Source organism: Engystomops pustulosus, chromosome 6, assembly GCF_040894005.1.
Source record: "Engystomops pustulosus chromosome 6, aEngPut4.maternal, whole genome shotgun sequence".
In the NCBI taxonomy this organism is placed as follows: domain Eukaryota; kingdom Metazoa; phylum Chordata; class Amphibia; order Anura; family Leptodactylidae; genus Engystomops; species Engystomops pustulosus.
Genome location: NC_092416.1, coordinates 69,001,294 through 69,027,061, shown reverse-complemented (window position 1 = coordinate 69,027,061; position 25,768 = coordinate 69,001,294).

Sequence of the window (25,768 nt, the reverse complement as noted above, 5' to 3'; positions counted from 1 at the left end):
CAAAGGAAGCACACTACTATGCCAGATGAGATGACACTGAGTTAGTGCCTAATAGAAATCCAACCCCTACTGAATTTTCCCACTTCAGCCTTTGCTATGGATATGTGCGCCACTAAGCGCAGAACACAGCGGTCGCAAGTCTCACTACAAATTGCTCAGAATTGGCAAGTACATGCACTGCAGAAACTAAAGCCACCAGCAGATCAACCAGAAATCAAATATATAGAACGCTACTGTAGGCTTCAAGAAGCTGTTTGTATTCTCCTATGGCTATTTTCTAGCCAAGTATCAAAGGAAGCACACTACTATGCCAGATGAGATGACACTGAGTTAGTGCCTAATAGAAATCCAACCCCTACTGAATTTTCCCACTTCAGCCTTTGCTATGGATATGTGCGCCACTAAGCGCAGAACACAGCGGTCGCAAGTCTCACTACAAATTGCTCAGAATTGGCAAGTACATGCACTGCAGAAACTAAAGCCACCAGCAGATCAACCAGAAATCAAATATATAGAACGCTACTGTAGGCTTCAAGAAGCTGTTTGTATTCTCCTATGGCTATTTTCTAGCCAAGTATCAAAGGAAGCACACTACTATGCCAGATGAGATGACACTGAGTTAGTGCCTAATAGAAATCCAACCCCTACTGAATTTTCCCACTTCAGCCTTTGCTATGGATATGTGCGCCACTAAGCGCAGAACACAGCGGTCGCAAGTCTCACTACAAATTGCTCAGAATTGGCAAGTACATGCACTGCAGAAACTAAAGCCACCAGCAGATCAACCAGAAATCAAATATATAGAACGCTACTGTAGGCTTCAAGAAGCTGTTTGTATTCTCCTATGGCTATTTTCTAGCCAAGTATCAAAGGAAGCACACTACTATGCCAGATGAGATGACACTGAGTTAGTGCCTAATAGAAATCCAACCCCTACTGAATTTTCCCACTTCAGCCTTTGCTATGGATATGTGCGCCACTAAGCGCAGAACACAGCGGTCGCAAGTCTCACTACAAATTGCTCAGAATTGGCAAGTACATGCACTGCAGAAACTAAAGCCACCAGCAGATCAACCAGAAATCAAATATATAGAACGCTACTGTAGGCTTCAAGAAGCTGTTTGTATTCTCCTATGGCTATTTTCTAGCCAAGTATCAAAGGAAGCACACTACTATGCCAGATGAGATGACACTGAGTTAGTGCCTAATAGAAATCCAACCCCTACTGAATTTTCCCACTTCAGCCTTTGCTATGGATATGTGCGCCACTAAGCGCAGAACACAGCGGTCGCAAGTCTCACTACAAATTGCTCAGAATTGGCAAGTACATGCACTGCAGAAACTAAAGCCACCAGCAGATCAACCAGAAATCAAATATATAGAACGCTACTGTAGGCTTCAAGAAGCTGTTTGTATTCTCCTATGGCTATTTTCTAGCCAAGTATCAAAGGAAGCACACTACTATGCCAGATGAGATGACACTGAGTTATTGCCTAATAGAAATCCAACCCCTACTGAATTTTCCCACTTCGGTCTTTGCTATGGATATGTGTGCCACTAAGAGCTAAACACAACGGTAGCAAGTCCCCCTGCTAATTCCTCACAAAATGGTAAAAGATGCAAATTAAAATAAAAAAAGTAGAACGTTATTGTAGCCCTAAGAAGGGCTGTTGGGTTCTTTGAGAATCACTCCTGCCTAACAGTAAGCTAATAGAACACCCTAACGCTTTCCCTGACCAGCAGCAGCTCTCTCCCTAGCGGCATCCAGAGACAGAATGATCCGAGCAGCGCGGCCAGCGGCTAGTCTATCCCAGGGTCACCTGATCTGGCCAGCCAACCACTGCTATCGACGTGTAAGGGTACCACGTCATGCTGGGTGGAGTGCAGAGTCTCCTGGCTTGTGATTGGCTCTGTTTCTGGCCGCCAAAAAGCAAAACGGCGGGAGCTGCCATTTTCTCGAGCGGGCGAAGTATTCGTCCGAGTAACGAGCAGTTTCGAGTACCCTAATGCTCGACCGAGCATCAAGCTCGGACGAGCATGTTCGCTCATCTCTAATCCTGACACATGTAAAGGATGTCTGTCAAATTTGGCTTCTAAAAGGACAATGCCCCTCTTTCCCTTCTGAGCTTCACTGCGTACCCATACAACATTTTATTTGCATGTGTGGGGCAATTTTATACTCGGGAGAAATGCTAGTACACATTTTTTGGGGTTGTTTTATCTTTAATGCCTTATGGGATACAAAAAATAGCCGTAAAAGTGACTTTTTTGGGAAAATGTTCATATTTTTCCTTTTAGGGACCTAATTGAAGCAAACACCTGTAGGGGAAAATACATATATTACACCTTGCTAAATTCTCCAAAGGGTGCACTTTCCAAAATGGTGACACTTGTTGGGGTTCCCCTCTGTTTTGGTACCACTAGGGCTCTCTAAATGCATCCTGACACATGTAAAGAATGATTGTCAAATCTGGCTTCTAAAAGGCCAACGCCCCTCTTTCCCTTCTGAGCCCTACTGTGTACCCATACAACACTTTATATGAAAAAGTGGTGCAGTTCTGTGCTTAGGAGAAATAGTTTTACACATTTATGGGGGTTGTTTCATTTTTTATCCCTTGTGGCTTACAAAAATGTGGGGTAAAAGTGACTTTTTTGAGAAAATTTTCACCTTTTTTCCCTTTTGGGGCCTAATTGAATCAAACACCTCTTGGGGCAACTACACAAATTACACCTTGCTAAACTCTCCAAGGGGTGTACTTTCCAAAATGGTGTGTCTTGTTGGGGCTTTCCTCTGTTTTGGTACCATTATGGCTTTCCAAATGCATCCTGACACATGAAAACTTTTTCAGCCATATTTGCCCCGCAAAAACGAAACAACGCTCTTTCCATTCCAAGTGCCCCCCTGTGCCCGTACAGCAGGGTACAGTGACAAAATGGGTATTGGCATACTCAGGAGGAATTGCCCTCAACATTGTAAAATGCATTTTCCTTTTTAACCCATTGTGAAGATGCTAATTTTAGTGTTCAATGAATCTATAGTAAGATAAAATTACATTTCTGTAATTTCACTTTCATTTATTTCACTTTCTTTCAATTTCACTTTCACCCTCATGAAACGCTCATAGGGTTAACAAAATTCCCAAAGGTTGTTTTGAATATTTTGAGGGGTGTAGTTTCTGAAATGGTGTCATTTGTGGGGGGTTTCTGTCATGTAGGCCTTATAAAGTCACTTCTAACTAAATTGACCCTCCAAAAGTGGTTTTGATGATTTTCGTGAAAATCTGAAAAATTGCACCTAAAGTTATAAGCCTCCTAACATCCTAAAAAAAGGAGAAGATGTTTGAAAAATGATGCCAAGTTAAAGCAGACATATGGAAAATGTTAGTTATCAAGTTATTTTAGTGATATGACCAACTTTCCAAAAAGTAGAAAATTTTGAATTTGGAAAACATTGTTTTTTTCAAAAATGTTGCCAAATTTCCATTTATTTCATAAATAAATACTAAATATATTGATTAAATTTCTCAACCAACATGAAGTACAATGTGTCACGAAAAAACAATCTCAAAATCAACTGGATATGTTAAAGCGTTCCAAAGTTATAACCATTTAAATAGACACATGTCAGATTTTAAAAACTGGGCCGTGTCAGGAAGGTGAAAAGTGGCTTCAGCGTTAAGGGGTTAAGAAGAGATATCTGGCCTCAGGGTCCAATTTTGAGTCTAGTACTGTGCAATGCGCAGATTTGTGAATGAAAATCGAGACTCCTCTGGTCTTGCTCACAGGGTTTGTGCAATGGAATTGTATGGGGTAGTGTTTACAGTTAATCACTGGCGTGTGGTTTGTCTTAAAATGAGTCTCTTGTACACATAATATGTGGACCCTCTGTTTGTGAAAGGAGTATAGGGTCTGTGCCCGTTTTTCTGGTAAATTTAACCCGTTGGCATTGAAAGAAGCAATTTTCAATGGGAGGGCGGATGTTGTGGCCATGGTCTCTACGTCTTTGGTTGCGTCTGGTTTCACTGGTATGGATGGGAGGAGGAAAGAGGGGAAGGAGAGCGTTCAGGTAAGTGGTAAGGGATAGGGTATTAAACACGGGTGTCAGAAAACAACAAAGAAAAAAGGAAAACTTCCGGATAAGCAACAAACCCGGAGAGGGTACTATTTTAAGTAGTGCTTAAGCACGAATTTCAACCGTAGTGTCTTACTACAGCTACACCTATGGGGGTGATTGGTTATGACAATATCGAGAAAGTGAAGATGATAGACTAGAACTAGATACTAGATACTAGAACACGAAATATTCCGTATAGGCCTTTTGATTTTACAAAAGTAACAAGAAATACATTGGGGCTAACATCTATATTAAATGTGCTGGTGGGGAGTAGAAGTGCTAGTTGATCGCATTATGTCTGCTGCATCCAGGTTTTAAGTAGAAGAGTGAAGGTTATAAAGATCAACTCAGTTAAAATTGCTGTATGGCTCTGGCTGACTACTTAGTCCATTCCTAGAAAAACTGAAAGAAGAGAAACAGGTGACACATGAAGGGTATCATATCGGTATGTTAGTTAACACCTGAAAATGTCGAATTTTTCATCCGGATGTGAAAGGGATGCTTGACCTTTGCTGGAACGTGCGTGGAGGGCAAAGGGGAAGCCCCATCGGTAGGTGATGCTTTTTTCTTGCAGGACCTGTAGCAGCGAACATAGTATGGCTCTCTGTCTGAGGGTGCATCTTGAGAGATCTGGAAATAAGGCAATTCGCGCTCCATCAAAGTCCAGGTCGCCTTTTTGTCTCGTCTTTTGCATTATTTGGTCTTTTACAGCAAAGAAATGGACTCTGCATATATGACATCCCGTGGCCTCGCAGGGTCCGAGCTTGTGCGCGCCCTATGTGCGCGGTCAATTTCAATACAGTTATCCACAGGGCGATCCAATAGCATGTTGAATATTCCTGTGAGGGTAGGGATGAGATCAGCGGCCTGCGTAGCTTTAGGTAGGCCTCTAATTCTAATGTTGTTTCGTCGTTTTCTATTCTCCAGATCGTCAATGTGGGATACCAACTGTCTCATTTGGGTAGATTGGGTTGCTGCTTTCTCTTGTATCTCTGAGATAGCGGCAGTAACCTCCTCTCTGAATGTCTCCAGAGCCCCAACTTTATCCTGCATAGCGTTAATCTCTGTTTGGACCTTCTGTATGTCCTGTCGCCAGGCAACCTTTAGGTCATTTGCTAGTGTATCCATGTCTCCCTTAGATGGAAGCGGTTCTAAAAGAGCTTGTAATTCGGGATGACCCTCTAGTGCACGGATAGCAGCTTCTGGAGATGGTAGGCTAGAATGAGGCAACACGCAGTCTCCCTTTCAGATTCCTCCTGAGATGTGAGATGAGATGGCCCTGTTGTGCCTGTGTTCTCATTTAGTAGAGGACACTTAGAAGGGGGGCTTTGCACTGGTGTGTTAACCCCTTCGGACCCTTTTCTCGGGGTCTCTAATGTAGCCTGTGATTGAGTCCCGTTAGGGGCCTTAAATCATTATGTTGCAGGCTGGGGGATTGGCCTCCTTCCAGGAAGAAACACTCCAGGTGGGGTCTGGGCTCTGGTGTGGGTGTAGGTATGCTGTGCGCTCACCTTTGGATGGGCCTTCTATCACTGCGGACAGACCTGGTGTTTTGCTGCCGCTCGGTAATGCTACAGGCTTCTGAGTTCGGGGCTCTGGTGTCTCCCCGGCAGCCACGTGTGATGAACGGTGGCGCGTCTCTTCCGCGGTTCTATGGGGGTGAAGCACTCCTGTGTGTGGTTCGCGCTCGTGTCGGCTGAAGACCGACGCGCTTCTTTACTTCTGACCTGGCTGTTTTCTTTGCCTCTCGGGAGGCGGGTCGCTGCAGGAGTCTTCAGGTTCACTCCACGTGGAGCGCAAGATGGCCACGCACTGGGAGAAGGATCGCAGGACTCTGCGTCTGAAGGTGCAAGGTACTCCTGGAGCGGGGCAAAAAAATTGAAGATCGTGTATCTGGCGATCGGTTTCTCAGCCGACTGGATGCCTTTCTTGTGCCCAATTTCCCCATGTAGAATGGCTTTTAGCCCCTATTTAGCTTGGCCAGGCATTGAGCTCCGGTTATGTGCGTCTGTTCAGCATCACGGTCAGGCCGCGCCCCCGGTCTTTGGAATTTTAATTCCTAAGGATGAGAGGTGTGAAATACCTCATTCTACCTGTGGGGGCGCTGCAGGGATTGTGATTCCTTCACAGATTATAGTTTATTGCAGGGGGTCTCAGTAGCAGGATACCGAATGTTCAACTTATTTTGAGTTTGTAAAGAATGGACAGGCTCTTTAAGGGAAAGTAAATAAGTAAATACGTAGTAAAGAGATAGTAAATCTGCAAATGATGGGCTCTGATATTCCTCGGAATGAGATGACTGGCTGACAATTGGATTTTGTGCACATATAAATAGCACAGAAGAGGAGTCCCTGGATAACTTTTAGCTGCGTGGTTGCTATGGTTACAGTAGTCCCTATGGCTAGGATCGCTGTATAAGTAGTCTCTGTGGGAAGTATAGAGGAATTCTGTATATACCGGTCAGCTGTCCAGATGTTCTAGGACATTCCCTCACCCGCAGGGATTTCTTTTCTAGGTTTACGTGTTACACATGGTCACAGTGACATTTTTTACTTTTTTTCAGTTGTTTCTGTTACAGCCTTTATTCATAAAACCCATATACGCAAATAGTAGCAGAATGTGCTCATCCATGTGCTCGGTGCCAGCATGTTATACTATACCTTGGTGTGTGTATAAAGCTATTTACCCACAACCCAAATCAGTAGGTGACAACTGACCTAGGAATGAATGTTTTTGTTTTGACCACCGTATGTGTGTCCTCAATTTCCGTTAAGGTCAACCCAAAAAATGATCAGTAGGAGTTAGCTCACTATGAATGATACCAAGCATGGACAAGAATATGGACTGGTAGAAGTACATCATTCAGCATCACATGCCTTGATGAATCTTGGTTTAGGGGACACCAAGGAAATACTTTGTGCCTCATGGGGAAGAGACAATTCTAATGTTTGGGGAAGGACAGATATTGGTGTAATGTCCTGCTGCACGGTGCACGGGTTGACCCCAGGTAGTCTCCTGTTGGCTGAATGGAGTTTGGCCGGCTTTCCCATGCTACCTTCAGGCATCCTACCTCTTTAACTCCAGAGTTCCCCTGATAGGGATCCTTTTTTGCCACCTCTACATTTGAGGCAGGTTATACTGTGGACGCCCGCTGTGTATTGAGAAAGTTCAGCCCGTGTGCTTTCTCCATCCCCCCTGTCCTCAGCACCAGTTATAGTACCCCTGATGGTCTATTTGACACATAATCCATCAAAACACAGCTACCCCCATCAGACTTACAACTGAAATCCCCATCTGAAGCTAATTTAACCTTTTATTCAAACATCCTTAATAACAGCCTAATTTTTACCATACACTATACGATACATATACTATATATTCTCTTGCAAAACCTGCAGTAGAATGGAGTCTCCTCCTTTCCATAGTGTATTCAGAATAGAACCTGGGCTGGGGTCTGTTCCTTGGATGATCTGTATGATGATGGAGATCTTTTGTCATTTGATCAGGTTTTAGACCGATATCAACATCCTCAACAGTACTAGTACACATACCTCTACAAATATACTGAATTCCTGGGTCAAGTTTCCCAAATCTCATGCTATTCTCTGATAGGGGTCATCAGGTCTCAGGGTCCAGGGTCATCTCTACCATTTACTTATATCTAATTACCTCTAAAGCTAATGGGGTTCAAGTGAAAGCAATTGATTCCTGGAAGTCCCTTATCCCCAAGCTCAATGATGAGTTGGTATCAGAACATCAGGGGGGTGGATGGCGCCATCCACAAACACAGACGTGCAATACCACGCAGCGCTACAGAAACATAAATGCTGGACTTCTTTCTTACTTCCTTCTTACAGCAGTAGACGTATTTGACAAAGGTTTATATTAGCCGAAACGTTATACCGTATATACTCATGTATAAGCCGAGTTTTTCAGCACAAAAAATGTGCTGAAAAACGTCCCCTCGGCTTATACACGAGTATATTATAAAAAAAAATTACCCAGTTAAAAGAAATAAACTTAAATACTCACCCTCCGACGTCAGCGCGGCTCCCGATGTTGACGCGGCTTACCGATGTCCCCGATGTCAGCGCGTCCTGTCTTCTTTCGCATGCTAGAAGAAAACATGGCCGCGTCCATGCCGGAAGAAAAAAGAGGAGCCGCGGAGAAGAAAGAAGACAGGACGCGCTGACATCAGGGACATCGGGGAGCCGCGCTGACAACGAAGGGTGAGTATTTAAGTTTATTTTTTTAAGGTCCTTGGGGGCAGGCTGTATACTACTAGGGGCTGCTGTATACTACTAGGGGCTTGCTGTATACTATTAGGGGCTGCTGTATACTACTAGGGGCTTGCTGTACACTACTAGGGGCTTGCTGTATACTTCTAGGGGCTTGCTGTATACTACTAGGGGCTGCTGTATACTACTAGGGGCTTGCTGTATACTACTGGGGGCAGGCTGTATACTACTAGAGGCTGCTGTATACTACTGGGGGCAGTTTGTATACTACTAGGGGCTGCTGTATACTACTAGGGGCTTGCTGTATACTACTAGGGGCTTGCTGTATACTACTTGGGGCTTGCTGTATATTACTTGGGGCTGCTGTATACTACAAGGGGCTGCTGTATACTACTGGTGGCTGATGTATAGTACTAGGGGCTGCTGTATACTACTAGGGGCTACTGTATACTACTAGGGGCTTGCTGTATACTACTAGGGGCTTGTTGTATACTACTAGGGGCTGCTATATACTACTAGGGGCTGCTAAATACTACATGGGGGCTGGCAGGCTGTATTCTTCTGGAGGCTGGCAGGCTGTATACTACTGGGGGCTGGCAGGCTGTATACTACTGGGGGCTGGCAGGCGGTATACTACTGGGGGCTGGCAGGTGGTATACTACTGGGGGCTGGCAGGCTGTGTACTATTGGGGGGGTTGACCAATGCATTTCCCACCCTCGGCTTATACTCGAGTCAGTAGTTTTTCCCAGTTTTTGTTGGTAAAATTAGGGGTCTCGGCTTATACTCGAGTCGGCTTATACTCGAGTATATACGGTACTTTGGATTACCGCAGTAAAGCTTTGTTCATTAACTTCAACTTAAACTGTGTGTGCCTGAATATTCTTTATACATGAAATGGGGTAGGATCCCTGCCAGAATCACCAACCGATAATAAGGAGTTAATAACAAGGACATTTGATATATACATTACTGTTAACATTTGTATTTACAAAACGCATAGTTAATGCGATGTGAACACATATGTTAACAACACGTTAACACATGTTAATGAAAGTGTTAACAGCTGTTTAATTAGGCAAATCTCAGCTGCTATTTCCCGGGCTCAGGCTTCATAAAATGGTCAGGATGACCAAAACCCACTGTATGAGATGCTGATTTCTGGTACATACTTTGGCCATAGCCTCTGATTGCTCCATTTTGGGCTAATGTAATGCAACTACTTTACATATTCTTATGCAGGTTTGTCCCATATTTACCCCTGATATTACTACAGTATTTTGAATTTTAGGCTACATTCACACGCGGTATGCCCACCATGCATACCGCATACATATTTTTCACACCTCTTTGTTTTGTATTATTATTTATTAGATTTTAGTTAAAATTGCAAGAAAATAAAAAAATAAAATATGCACTTTTTTAAAGCTGGGAGAAGAAAAAAATCAAAATTGCGATGCCCAGTCTAGAAATGGTTTAAAGATAATAATTGGGGATGATATTTGGGATTACTAGATGAAATTGTTATCAGAAAATGTATAACAGTGGCCATGATGTTTTTGGTTCAAAAAATAGGTTGGTTTGCTTTGCAATTAATCTGTTCCATTAGACATGTCTCTGTATGTTTATGTATCTGTAGCTTTGCCTCAGCCTTTCCCAGTTTTCTCACCATGCCTCCCTCTGCATATACAGGCAAGGGTTATGTACAAGATAGGTTCTGCAGGTTTGTTCTTAAGCTGAATTTGTATGCAAGTCTGAACAGGTATATTTTATATTTGTAACTCCAGACAAATTTTTATTTGTTTCAGTGACAACTGGATTTTCAAAATGTTGTGCTGTCATGGGAACAAGGATTATCAATAAAAAATCCTGGGACTAAAGTAATGCATTAAGAGAGCTTTACCAGAGGTTATATTGGGCAGAAATGTCCATCTGTAATGAGCCGTGCACCTGCGTGACCATGGTCAGATAGAAAAGAGATCTAGAAAACCATGAGGAATTGATGGTTCATAGAAAGTATTTTGGAAAATCATCTAGTATTTAAATTGTAAGCCATATTCACCTGGCAAAGCTGTCAGGGCTTCAAAAGGATGGTGGCACATGGGAGTGGGTCTTCCTAAGACCCGAGGCTGTCTTGTTTTAACCCATTCATTACAATGTGCAATTTGCACATTTTAATGAATGAGGTGGAAAATCCCCATATACTGCCATACAGTAGTATGGCAGTATATGGTAGGATCGATCAGACAACCTAGGGTTAAAGTAAAAATTTTAAAAAGTTTAAAAAAAAGTTTATATTACAAAAACCTAAAAATTCTAATCAAGCCTCTTTCCCTAGAACTGATAAAAATATAAATAAACAGTAAAAATCAAAATATCAAAATATTATAACAGTTTTTCTCTGCGTTTACCCCCATAGCGGAAAATAGCGCAGAAAGTTGAAAATGGCACTTTTTTGCCATTTTGATAAATATAAAAAAATCTATAAAAAGTGATCAAAAGGTTGTACAGTCCTAAAAATTGGCAAAAAGTTCTAGCATTGGCTAGAAGATGGCAAAATAAAAAAAAATTGGTACAAGAGGTTTTAATTTTTGTAAATGTACGAAAACATTATAAAGCCGATACAAATTTGTTATCCCCGTAATTGTACCGACCCAAAGAATAAAGTAGACATGTAATTTGGGCCGCAGTGAAAGCCGTAAAATCCAAGCCCACAAGAAAGCAGCGCAAATGCTTTTTTTCACCATTTGGAATTTTTTTTCCCACTTAAACGGCATGGAATATTTAATACCATCACTATGAAAACAAGCCATCACAGAGCTCTTTACATGTAAAAATAAAGAAGTTATAGATTTTTGAAGGTGGGGAGTGAAAAAATGGAAATGAAAAACCAAAAAAAGGGCCCGGTCATTAAAGGGGTTAAGGCATATTGCTTTTGTTGTATTCCACATGTTCAAAATAAGAAAAAGAAGTCTGAAGGCCTTAGGGGCGGAGGATTTGCTCATGACTTCATTTATTGTAATAATAATAATAGAGTTCTAAAAGTTATGTTAATTACATCACCTGAGCGCCTCAGGGAGCCTTGTATTTTAATATAGGAACTCCCCCAGTTGTGCTAGCTGTCCCGCCCCTGGACTCCACAGGACGACTAGGGCTACGGTGGGGAACGCATTAGTCAAAATACGAGGCTCCCTGAGGTGCTTGGGTGACATTTTCACAGTCCTGGTGTGGAATTCTGGAAATGCACAGCTCCCTCCACAATCAGTCTTATGCTTCCCTTTTTGTAGCTTCTATGTTATGCCTCCTTTTTATAACCCCCCCTACTGCTTGCCTTTATGCATCCCCCCACCGTATGCCTCATTTTTTTTGTAGTCTCTTCCTCCCTAATGCTTCCCGTTTTGAAGCCCCATCACACCTCCTGCACCACAGTTGTTCCCCTACCAGGACTGATGCCTGCACTGAGCGTACCTCTGGCCTAGAGATGCTGGGGGGCCCACAATAGGCTGTACATAAGGAATCCAGAGGTTGTGAGGGGGGCTTACATAAAATAACCATAGGCAGTTTAGTATTATAAACTAGGGAATATTTGAGAACAGGAGACCGTTTTAAATTCTGAATTTTGAATGCTGCCACATGAATTAATTATAATGAGGCCCACTGAATCTCTGTTGCCTATTGAAACCTGGAGCCGACCCTGACCCCTGCCTTATGCCTCCTTTCTTTAACCCCCACTTATGCCTGCCTTTCAGTAAACTCCACCATATTTCATCCGTTTTGAGGTCCATTACGCCCCCCTTTCTGTATCCTCTACACCTTATGCCTCCCTTTTTGTATCCCGCCATCTTATGCATATGCAACACCCTCGCCGATGCAATGGCGAAGGAGTGCTTGCAAATAAGCCCCACAGCATGTCATCACATCACACAGGGGACATTGCAGTGGTTAATCCTGCCTGGCAAGGCAGAAGTTAATCTGTGTATGATGTAAGAGTCTATTATCCAATGATCTGTATTGCATCCTGTCTCTGTGAGCTGAGAGGTAATTGGAGGAGCAGCCACCACCTGACCAAGGGGAGATAATAAAACCCCTGGCCAAGAATGTTCTAGAGAGCAGTTAGCTGAGCAGTAGTTCAGAAGCAGACTGGAGTCTCTCCAGTACAAACTCTTCGGAGTCTGTACAGCTAGCACACCAGACCAGAGCAGGAAGAGCCTAGCCCCTGCCTGAAGTGGAGCTAATAGCTAGTTAGTGAGGAAAGGGGTATCATCCTACCTTCAAGGGTGATACCTGAAGATATCCAGGATAAAGCTGAAGCTTCCTACTAGGACACAGCTACCTCCCAGCCTGCCATTGCATCCAGGCTGGTGATCTACATCCTGTGGCTCCCTCCAAATACCTCTCCAGTACTCCACCATCTTGTTAAAGGCACGTTGCTGATGTTCCTGTCGGTTCCAATAAAGAACTGTAAGTGTTTCTGTTCAACCTCTGCCTCCGTCTGGTCCCTGCTACTCCGGCTGTCACCATCACGGGCATCCTGTCCACCACACAGAGACTCATACTCTAGACACCAAAGGGTTGCCCCAGGGAGATCCGCTATAGCAGCCTCTCCCTCATCATTTCTTGCCAACACCACCTGCTGGAGACCTGCCAGGCTGTAGGACAGCCCTCCGGTTCCCCATACCAAGCACCGTGACACAAGCGTGCCTAGGCCGCAACCGCCAGCCACTCAGGTACTGCGGGCCCCGGCTGACTCCAGGCCCCCGAGAAAAGGCTAGGCCCCGGTGGGGGATGTTGCACATCCCTTTATGTATCCCGCCTTCTTATGCCTCCCCTTTTGTAGACCCCCACCTTATGTCTCCCTTTCTGTTGCACCCCCACTTTATGCCTACCTTTTTGTATCCAGTCCCCCTATGTTATGCCTCTCGTTTCACAGTCCCCGACATTAAGATATCTTTTTCCTCAGCAGCTTTCCTCTCTTTTTGTCTCTGATACAGACATCTTCAAATTGCACCTTCCAGCATCTTCTGGGCACAGCAGAGGGTCAATCCTGATGAGGAGAGTCTAGGGCTCCCTTCTCCACCATTACAGTCAACTCTTTTTCAGCACTTTTACTGATCACGAATATTCAGGGGGCCTGACTGTGCTGGATCCCCCTGACTGGAGACTTGAGATGTAGCTTTTTCCCACTAACACGACCTATAATCTATAAAATATAGTATATTCTGCAAATCTGTAAGATTACAGCTATACCCAAGCAGCCTGTTTCCGAGGACATTAAATATACATTTAGTTTATGAGACAACTTTGATTCATCCATAGAGTGTCAGTTAGCTAAGTCTGCCTTCCAAATACAGGGGTATCAGGGGTAGGAGAGGAAAGATGAACTGTTACATTAGGGCTCATAAGCCTTAAGCTAAGCACCTGGCTCTGTAATTACGTTGTATGTACCTTCCATCTATGGTGATTTTTCCTGTTCATTTTGTGCTACTGGCTTATACTTACAAGGAGAGCATCAAAGTCAGTGACCAGGATAAGGTCAAAGAGCAATCAACACTACAAACCTTATATATATATATATATATATATATATATATATATATATATATATATATATATATATTGAAGCTGTATGTAAAGATGCCAGTTTTTCTTAAAAAAATAGAAATGGGCTTGGGGGTGACCTGCTGTTGCCCACTCACAGTTAAGTAGTTGGCATCATATGCAAATACAAAGGGGACACTTAGTTAAAGGGGTATTCCCACAAAGACAAGATTCTTAAATATACTCAGGATAACAAAATAACACATCCTCTAATTCACTGTTATTAACAAAAATACAGCATTTCACAGATATGACTCTAACCTGTCTCTATCAGTCCTTGTGTACACAATTTCGGTTACCTCGGGTTCCCACCTTAAATCAGAAGTCAGGACAATTGTTTTTCTGTCTGACGCTGCACTGAGTAGCTCTGTGCCTCCAGTCCCCACCGTTGCTTTCGAGGACAAGCTCACACACACACATAGACTTCCTGCCGGCAAAGTAAGGAGAGTAAATCTACAAGCTACAGGCAGATAAGCTTTTTATCCAGGAGAGGGAGGCACAGCAGAGCTGGCAGTGTATGTTATGGCTGAGATAGCAGATCTGAGAATGAGAATGCAGATCATCTCACGGATGAGATACAGTGTATGCATCTCAAGGATCTTGTATACAATGAAAGTGTATATAAACCTGGGCCCTGATAATCTAACCAGATTGTCAGCACACTGTATCTCACAGCACTACAGGGATCATGAAGTGTCTGCATAGAGAGTCCTCACTCACTAACTGGAATTTTGCACTGATCATCATGAGTGATAGGAGCTAAAGCAGCAATAAAACGGAGTAAAATTGTAAAGTAATTGGTTAAAAACGATCTTATTGTGTAAACATGCTAGGGGATTGAAATTTGAGAATTTTCTTTCATGGGCAAACCCATTTAATGCTGGTTGTCTTGTACTAATGATTTCTGTAATGCTGAAAAAGTTATTGACCATTTAAGACCACCATATTTGGTGTTTATTTTTTCTTATCATTTAAAAAAAAAAGGATTTGATAAAAAATTTGAAAATCCCCATTTCTTACTTTTTAACCCTTGATAAGCGCTGCTTTTGACACACTGCTTTCATTATTACCAATTCTGGCTAGCAGAGGGCTTCTGTATAACAACCAAACTGCCAAAACAAAAAATTTGAAATTAGTCTATGGGGAAAAGAAAAATTTAAGGGTTCATTCACATGGCCATCTGAGGGAACGTACATGCGGCCGCAAATTTGTGGCCGCATGTACGTCCACATAGACGGCAATAGCGGCGCGGCGCAGATATGGTGCCACACATGTGTGACACAGATCCGGGCCGCACACCGCAAAAAGATAGAGCATGCTCTATCTTTCGGCGTGTGTGCGGCCGTGCGCCGCTATTATCTATGGAGGGAGGAGGGGTCACCTCCTCCTCCACTCCATCACACGGCGGTATGCCCGCACGGCAGTCATACCGCGTGTGAATGGACCCTTAGAATGTTCATCTGTCAAAATGTTTTGCATTTCCCTGTTGCATCATGGGATGAAGAAACATATACTGTCTACATCTTCAAAAGAGATGTACAGTCAGGAGGATAACCAGGTTTTTGAAATATGACGGGTTTATCATGTATCAGATCCAGGAGTACTTCTTCCTTCTTAGATGTGTCCATCTTCTAAGCTGAGATGCATAAACTACACAAAAATCCTAGATATGAATTGCCCTCTTCAAAGCCAGGGGCTGTGTGCACACTTTAAACTCTGTTCAAGTACATATAACAAAACATATAACAAAACTATTATCAAGCAATGTAAAGATAATATTCTTTTTATGGAAAACAAACTTTTCAAGGGAACCTGTCACCAGCTTTCACAACACCAAACTACCGACCCCCTCAGGTAAGGAATGAGATATCCTTTGTAGCATTCCCTCTTTTATGTGAAAGAGAACCTGCCATTCAAATTAACCTCCCCCCAAAAAAATATTTCATTAAAAATACTATGATTAAAATGCATTCCCCCAATACCTAAATGTTTCATTTCCATGGCTACAATGTTAAAAAATCAGTTTGTAAACGTAAATGCAACTCACCTGAAGGGAGTCCAATGATGATAATGGAGTCCTGCATATGCAGTGTTCACTGCCTTGCATCCTTAATCCTTATCCAGTTCTCACTGCTACCAGTACTTAGGAACCATCTGGCAATATTCATCTACAGATGTATACAGCTCTGTAGTAAATATTGTGTCCCATTTTTTTTTTTTCGCTTTGCTGGAACATTTTTACATCTTTCAGCACTTTATGTCATGTGACCAGGGTGATGTTATCTATGGTCCTTTACCCCCTAACATTTGCAAAATCTACCCCATGTATGTATCTGATCACATGAAAGCATAGCATGTCTCCATGGAGGCATGGGGAGAACTAGAAGTCCTTGGAGGCATGCTCTTATTTCATGTGATCAGATACATACATGGGGTAGATTTTGCATACGATAGGGGGTAAAGGACCTTAGATGACATCTCCCTGGTCACATGACATGAAGTGCTGAACGGTGAGAAGAGACATGGGACATGGGGAGGAGCTGCTGGACTCAGTCGAGGAGGCCATGCCCCTTCTGACTTGCTGCTCTATGCCAGGTAAGATAAAAAAAGCTGTATAAAGGGTGGCATTTAGTTAATAGGGCTCTATGGGAACCAAACATTGTTTGTGAAAAATGTGCTGACATGTTCCCTTTAAATCTCACCTATGTACCTATTTAAAAACACTTTCAAAGCCATATGAAAATTAGTGGAAAAACGTAACTCAAAGTACATAAGTCAAAAAAATTCACATATCTTGACCTTGGACAGAAACTCATCATTGTTGAGTCTCTGCCCGAGATCTAGAAATGTGAGTTGTTTCACTTATGAACTTTGAGCTATGCTAAAATTACTGGCGATCTGCTAAATGAACCACTTGGAATTCTCATACTCCCATTGACTATGATCTTTATGATTTGCAACCTATATTGTTGTATTAATTGCGATGAGAACTATATATGATAAAATTGTAAGTGAAGATTAGGAAGTAAAGTGAAAAAGTTTTTGAATCTATTTCATGGTCGTTTGTTTGGAGACTATTCACTCATGCGTCCTTGACTTTGACAATTTTTTGATTTTCTATATTGCCTCCGCGTATTATCATTTATTGTTTGATTTATCAAAATTGAACTAGCAGATATTTTGGACAATTACCTGTATGTGTTTTGTATAATGGGATGTGCAGCAGCCTCCATTAACCTGATATGTGAAATCCTGCTGACACAATCCTTTAAATGCTGTTGTGCAATGCCATATTGGATGGGATATTAAATGTTGCCACTAGGAACAACAATCTGTCCTTTAAATAGAATAATAAAAAGTTATTGCACTTGAGAGGTGGCAAGTAAAAAATAGAAACACAAACATTAAAAGTCTTATGGCGGTAAGGAGTTAAAATACCTCATGTCAGAGGAGGACACTAGTGCCTTGACTGCCGAGGGCACCAAAATACCTTGTCCCAGCCCTGCCCATTCCAGATTGACTAATAGAATAACTTTTTCTGTAAATGTTCTCTGATATATTTATCCATGTGGTAGTCTGTACATATGTGGATGTATATGTAAACTGCGTGTGCATGATGTGCTTGTGTGTATGTGTATGAATGTTGATAGGTGTGTATGCATGTACTATTACTAGTAAGGGGAGACTAAATATGCTATTATTGCGTAGGGGAGGTTGTATATAGTATACCTGGGGAGGACAGCCTGTATATACTGTAACTGGGGAGGGCAGGCTGTATATGTATTTTAGCATGCATCAACAGGCTTGGGTACCTCATCTAGGACCAGGACATCTATCGATGTTATGTCTAGAGGGTCGGAGGGTATATAGTTAATTGTCCCCTCTTAGTTCAATCACCCTCGTTAAGAAACAGAGAACTAGAATGTCACTCAGTCTCATTTGTTTTGGGGTATGAACCCCTTAGAGGACCCACTAGCGTGCTTGGGTGAAAGGTCACGGATAGGGTGGTTGCTCCCCAAGTGTAGACCTATGACTTCCACCCAAAAATAAATCAGAGTGCCGTGTAGCAGTGATGAACAGCTGCACGGTCACTTAGAAACACCTATGCACCTAACGCGTTTCCCTGCCACTATTTCATGTGGCAGTTCATCAGAGGTGTGCAGAGTATCAACTAGGAATATAGCACGTACAGAGCGGGTAATGGCATGTCATCTCACATTTATTCACACCATAACCCGTCTGGATATAGTTGACATGCTATAAAGTTGTCAGGGTCAGTGGTTCTCACTGTATCATGCAACCCTATAACGCCAGTTAATCTTCAAAATCACTTAGATCACTATCTTTCTGGCTAGTATTTCATTGCACACAGCACTGACTGACTACCTGAATCAAACGCCAGCACTAGTTTGGCCGCGCGTCGCACGTGCACGCGCGGCTATATATAGCCTATGCTCCGCCCATCGCCGGCGAGTATTGGCCAATGAGATTGAGCTCCGTCACAGTCGAAATATCTCCACATTATGCCTATGTGCTCTCAGATTACAGAACCTGGGAATGACTGTCACCTCTCCTGAATTTGCTGTCCCATAACCAATGCCTATGTGCTATTGTGCGATAGACTAGGGGATTGATTGATGCCTCTCTGGAGTTGCTATCCCGTGTCCACTGCAAGCCCATATCGGCTTGATTATTGGTTTCTAGACACTTACCAGGCATATCCGCTACTTTAACGTCCCATTTAAAGATTTGTTTACTTTCGCCATCGCATCACTAGTGGAGGAGTGGCCGCGACTGTAAGGGATTGTCAAACTCCACCACAGCCCTGCTGATTGGCGGATCGGGGCGCACCTCCTCTGGTGACGTCCCTGATCCGTCAAGAATAGGCGGGGTTTCGACTGTGACGGAGCTCAATCTCATTGGCCAATACTCGCCGGCAATGGGCGGAGCATAGGCTATATATAGCCGCGCGTGCACGTGCGACGCGCGGCCAAACTAGTGCCGGCGTTTGATTCAGGTAGTCAGTCAGTGCTGTGTGCAATGAAATACTAGCCAGAAAGATAGTGATCTAAGTGATTTTGAAGATTAACTGGCGTTATAGGGTTGCATGATACAGTGAGAACCACTGACCCTGACAACTTTATAGCACGTCAACTATATCCAGACGGGTTATGGTGTGAATAAATGTGAGATGACATGCCATTACCCGCTCTGTACGTACTATATTCCTAGTTGATACTCTGCACACCTCTGATGAACTGCCACATGAAATAGTGGCAGGGAAACGCGTTAGGTGCATAGGTGTTTCTAAGTGACCGTGCAGCTGTTCGTCACTGCTACACGGCACTCTGATTTATTTTTGGGTGGAAGTCATAGGTCTACACTTGGGGAGCAACCACCCTATCCGTGACCTTTCACCCAAGCACGCTAGTGGGTCCTCTAAGGGGTTCATACCCCAAAACAAATGAGACCGAGTGACATTCTAGTTCTCTGTTTCTTAACGAGGGTGATTGAACTAAGAGGGGACAATTAACTATATACCCTCCGACCCTCTAGACATAACATCGATAGATGTCCTGGTCCTAGATGAGGTACCCAAGCCTGTTGATGCATGCTAAAATGCAAAGATTTTTTGGCTATGGGCCGAGTTTTTATATTAGTAACGAATAAAGATTTACACTTTTAAATGTTCCTATCACAGGCAGTTTTTGCTTTATTTGAATTTTGAGGATTTAAGAGGAACAAAACCTTGTGGATCCAAAGGCAGTTGTCCTTTATTGCGGGCAGGCTGTATATGCTATCACAGGTGAGAGGAGGCTGTATATACTATAATTGGGGAGTGGATGTTCCTAAATGAAATTCAGGATCAACACATGAACATAAACTCTGGTTGCATTATGATGATGGGTTTGCAATACTAATACATTGGGGAAAACTTGGAAACATACGCTTATGTGTTTTGTATGTAGCAACATGTGTTTTGCCTTTTGACATTAGTAGTGATGACCCACAATGTCATACATCACACAAACACATCTACATGTAATAATGTATTCTGCCCAATGTTCAAAACACAATGCAAATGCATAATGTGAAGGCAGCCTAAAGCTGGGATTTGTGGGCAGCATTATGGCACTAATAGAGGGCGCAAGCACTAAGAGTGCCTAGGGTGGTATTAACATTAAATACTGCCCTGTCTGGTGTTCTTCTGGGGACCTTCAAGTGATCAGTTCTAATGATATTTCCCATAAATGAGTTTTTGAGTTTTTGAAGGCACATCTACAATCACAGATGGTATGGGTGGTAGATACTTTTGAGCCATGGAATTTCTTTGAATGTTGGATGGATCCTTCATAGTGAAGTAAGACATATTCTCTGTCACCATAGGTCAGTGATGGCTAACCTATGGCACTGGTGCCAGAGGTGGCACTCAGAGCCCTTTCTGTGGGCACTCAGGCCATCACCAGAGATGACTCCAGGTATCTTCCTGCAGTCCCAGACAGCCCAGGACTTGCTGTGCACAGAGGTATTTTAAAGTGACAGCTCTACCTGGGACTATTTTCTGCTTTATTGGTGTCCTCAGGTGCTGGTATCAATGAAAACTGTGACAAAGAAGGAAGTATAAATCACAAATTAAATTTTTGTGTTGGCACTTTGCCATAAATAAGCGGGTCTATGTTGTAGTTTGGGCACTCGGTCTCTAAAAGGTTCGCCATCACTGCCATAGGTTGTTTACCATCAGAAGCTATTGGAACATATATCACCAGGTGCAAATGTAACATTATTGTATGCATTATATAATATGGTGATTCTGATACTGGTACTACATTGACAGTCCATTGATTTCAATAAGAATAATAGTTGTGGCACTGCAGGGAAATAGAACACTTGTTACCAACTTCCTTCACTCAGCATAACTGACCACTAAGGGATATGCTGTAAAAAGTGTCTTGCCTACTTGAAAAGTGTAATTGTTAAAAGACTATATGAGTTACAGCTACATGCACTTCTTGATGTCCATACATGTGGGCATGCTGTCATGTATGGTGCCTAAGCACTCCTCAGTCTGTTCTACTCTGTATGCCTGAAGAATGCAAATGAAGAGGTTTTGTACATCTAGACAAGTAAGCAGGAAATCATTGCAGGGACAATTTCATTAGGAGATGTGGTTATCGGTTGAAGGTCTTCATTACACACTGCTTATCATCCATTTAGGAGGACTTTGTTTTGTACAGAGAATTTCTCTTTCTGCATATAATGATTTGTTTGTGTCAGCTGTGACTGGTGACAGCTGGTTAAGAATTGTACAGTAATTTAAAATAGATAAGCCACAGTGAGCAGCAGAAGGAAGGACTGATTTTTAGCAAATCCCATTGCTATGGGTAAGCTGGAATATTATTTGGTGTCACAATTCTAGTTCTGCACATCTGCACCAGCGCTGGTCTTTGCTAATCTTGACACACAGGGGCAGATTTACTTACCCGGTCCATTCGCGATACAGAGGCACATTCTCTGACGCTGATTCAGGTTCTGCTGGGATTCACTAAGGTCACTAAGGAATTCACTTCCTTCGTTCCGGTGTATGTGAGTGCTATTTTTGCGACACATTTTTTTAAAAAATTCTTTGGTTTTTCCGAATCCGTCGGGTTTTCCGACGGCCACTCGCCCCGGTTTCTATCGCACGAAAGCCGGCAATCCGATCGCGTGCGCCAAAATCCCGGGGCAATTTGGCTCAAAACGGAAATATTCAGGAAACTGTATGTGCGGCGTTCGGACCCTTAGTAAAGGAGTCCCACAATGTACATTGCCCCAGGCCGCTTATTATTCACGCTTTCAGCGTGACGTCACCACCCTCTTCAACATGGGTGATTGAGGTATCTAGCACCCAAGAGATGTGAATTCAAGCCTTTTTCTGTGATGTCACCTTCCTCTAAACTGGAGAGGGAGGTGGCGAGAGGCGTGAATAATTAGCAGCCTGGAGCACCGGACATTGCATCCCCATACTTCAGCTTGCTTGTTATAAGTCTCTTTTAGGTGATCCCGATGTAAAGTTAAAAGAAGACCGCACCCAGATCATGATGAATAGGAGAGTAAGTGAGTATTTTCCGTGTAATTTGCCTTACAGCAACTGGTAGATAGGATTATTAGGATTTGTGTTCTGGAGATGTGCGATACTGAAGGGATCCTTTGGCTGAGTGTTTGGTTTTCCTAATAAACTATTTGCTGTTAGTGGTCCTGTGTCCTCCTTATAGAATTGTTAGGTTATGTGTTTAAAGATCCATTACACTCATTCCATAAAAAGATATTGTATCAGGCCCATAAGGCTATCCATTGGCTGGATGTATCCCCCCAATTAACACATTAATTATCCTTGAGGCATGCTGCTAGAAGGCCCCTTTAACATAGGATATTCTGCCAAACAAAAAACACACATTAAATAATCACCTTAAATATACACATGACTGGAGCCCTACAATTTTCTCCATCAAGGAGTATCTGGGGAAAGTAAAGAAACATTGAAATGGAAAATGCCCTGGAAACATCACAATCCCGTCACCACTGGGGACCTCAGCTGCACAGAACTCAGAGATGTTCCCATTCATCTGCATTTTTATTTAATTTTTAGATATTTGTGGATACATTGCTCACCAGAGGCAGAGAATATATTAGTCTGCGCTATAAAAACATAAAATGTGTAATGTCTGCTGAACCTGTCATATTTGGATGCAGCCGGCGTTATCCTTAAGTGGATCTGCTCATCATTATGCATTAGAAGGCAGATGAACACTTTTCTTCCATGTTATACCAGGCCAGAGCTCTGCAAGGGTCTGCAGCTATTCACTTGTTGCACAACTACAACTTTTAGTAAGTCCTGATAGCTACACGCTGGGAGTTGTTCTTTCAAAACAGCTTGAGAGATGCAGATTGAATATCATCTGTTTTAAGGTTAATGCCTTCATGATGTACCTTAAAAAGACTCCATGTGCCCTGGCCCTGGCCAAGGCTGGTATGCACAGGTGGGTGCAACATGGTAAGGGTGCTGGACTCACCCAAACATGATCATTTGCATATAAATAGAGATTTCTCTACGCCACACCCATGCACTCAGGTAATTCATTTTTTGCGTAAAGGCATGCTAATGATGCAGGGTATTTTACCTAAAGGGTCCCACCAGGGGGAGGGATGTATAAGGTATAAAGTTTAAACCATCTTAGCTCAAGTGGACTTCAGGTTTCTCATAGTAGTTTAGACTTACACATGTAGATTGTCTTGATGAATCTGGTGTTGATGGGAAAATTGTAAATTGAAGAATGTAGGTAAAAGTCACAGAAAAGTGATGCGAAATGGCACAATACTACAATCCTTCAACTATCAAATGCCAGAAAACTACCGTAATTACAATGATACATTTCCCTCAATATTGAGTTTTTTTGTGACTAAGCAGTTCTTTTTAGATTTGGTGCTTGTTTGAACAAAGATTTTGTAAACGGTCAAAGTCAAGATACATGTCTGGATATCTAGTGTGATCGCTTCTACATGTCACGTCTCAGTCACTGAAAGAGACGGTTAGAGACAGTCACTAAAAGATACGGTCAGAGACAGTCACTGACAGAGATGGTCAGAGATAGTCAGTGAATGAGATGGTCAGAGACAGAGAAGGTCAGAGACAGTCACTGAAACAGATAGTCAGAGACAGACAAGGTCAGTGACAGAGTCAAAATGAAGAAATTGTTTATTGTACATAAGGCTTTAGTTTTTTAAAACCTAATAAAACCACTATAAATTTGTATTTATATAATTATAATTTTATAATCACACAGATGCAAAGAATAAAGGGGAGGAGTCATTTGAAGAACACAGTAAAAGCCATGAAAACAGTGGTCACAATAAAATGGTGCATGGAAAATTAAAACTGCCCCTAGGAAGTACAATTTGTTACAAAGAAAACAAGCCATTATAAAGCTCTGTACATAGAAAATAAAAAAATATGATTTTTAACTCCTTCACGCTCTACACCTTACACAGGGTGAGCCCTCTTCATACAGAGGTTGGGTTTGCTGCATATTGCAGCAAACATCCACCGCTAATACCTGTGATCGGTGCTAACCCGGGTATTAACTCTTCCGCCGAGTATTAACCTTTCTGGCGGCAGCATTTAAAAGACATTGGTGCGTGAGATCTGCTATGTTTTGATCGTCGGTCCGCAGGATGTCATCAAGGCGCGGTGTTCAGTTGTCATGATAGCCTCGGTTCTCCCTCAGGTCCAAGGCTGCATGGCTTCTAAAAGATTTGTTACAATGAGCCAAAAGTATTGGAGTATATGGTAGGAACGATCAGACCATCTAGGGTCAAAGTAATGTTTGACCCCTTAACGCTCTGCGCCGTAGCTCTACGTCGCAGAGGTATAAGGAGTGTATGAAGAGGGCTCACAGGCTGAGTCCTCATCATACAAAGGTGGGGGTTTTTGCATATTGCAGAAAACCCCCACCGCTAATAACCGAGGTCGGTGGTTGCACCGATCGCGGCTATTAACCCGTCCGTTGCCGCCGGCAAAGTCGCCGGCGGCATTTAAAAGACGGCGGTGCGCACCGCCATCTTTGTTACGATCGCCGCGCCCCCGAACGTCATTGGGGGGGCGGCGATCAGTTGCCATGGTAGCCTCAAGTCTTCGTTTGACCCGAGACTATCTGGCATCTGCAGATTCGTTACAATGAGCCAGTGGCTCATTGTAATGAATGTGCTGCAAAAATGCCATATATTGCAATAAAGAAGTATTGCAGTATATGGTAGCAGCGATCTGACCATCTAGGGTTAATGTACCCTAGATGGTCTAAAAAATAGTGAAAAAAAAAGAAAAAAAAAGTTAAAAAAATAAAAAAAATTAATAAAATATTAAAAATTCAAATCACCCCCCTTTCCCTAGAAGTGATATAAAACATAATAAACAGTAAAAATCACAGACATATTAGGTATCGCCGCGTCCCAAAATACCCGATCTATTAAAATATAAAAATGGTTACGGCCAGAGGTGACCTCCGAGACGGGAAATGGCGCCCAAATGTCCGAAATGCGACTTTTACACCTTTTTACATCACATAAAAAATGATCAATATGGCGCACAGACCTCAAAATGGTAGCAATGAAAACGTTGGCTCATTTCGCAAAAAATGACACCTCATACAGCTCCGTGCGCCAAAGTATGAAAAAGTTATTAGCTTCAGAAGATGGCAAAAATTTTTTTTTCTTTTTTGTACACATTCGTTTAATTTTTGAAAATGTATTAAAACACAATAAAACCTATATAAATTTGGTACCACCGCGATTGCACCGAACCAAAGAATAAAGCTGAGGTGTTATTTTGAGTGCACAGTCAAAGTCGTAAAAACTGAGCCCACAAGAACGTGACGCATGTGCGGTTTTTTTCAATTTTTCCACATTTGGAATTTTTTTTCAGCTTTGCAGTACACGGCATGTTAAAATAAATAACATTACGGGAAAGTAAAATTTGTTACGCACAAAATAAGCCCTCACACAGGTCTGTACACATAAAATTGAAAAAGTTATGGATTTTTGAAGGTGGAGAGCGAGAAATGAGCGAAAAAACCCTGCGTCCTTAAGGGGTTAACAAAAGTTTAAAAAATGATACATTTAAAAAAAAAATTCAAATCACCCCTTTTTCCCTTAAAACTGATATAAAATGTAATAAACAGTAAAAATCATAATAAACATTAAAAAAATCTCAAAATGCTCGATTTATCAAAATATAATAATAGTTATTTTGCCAGTGAACTCCATAACTAAAAATAACGCTCATATGTC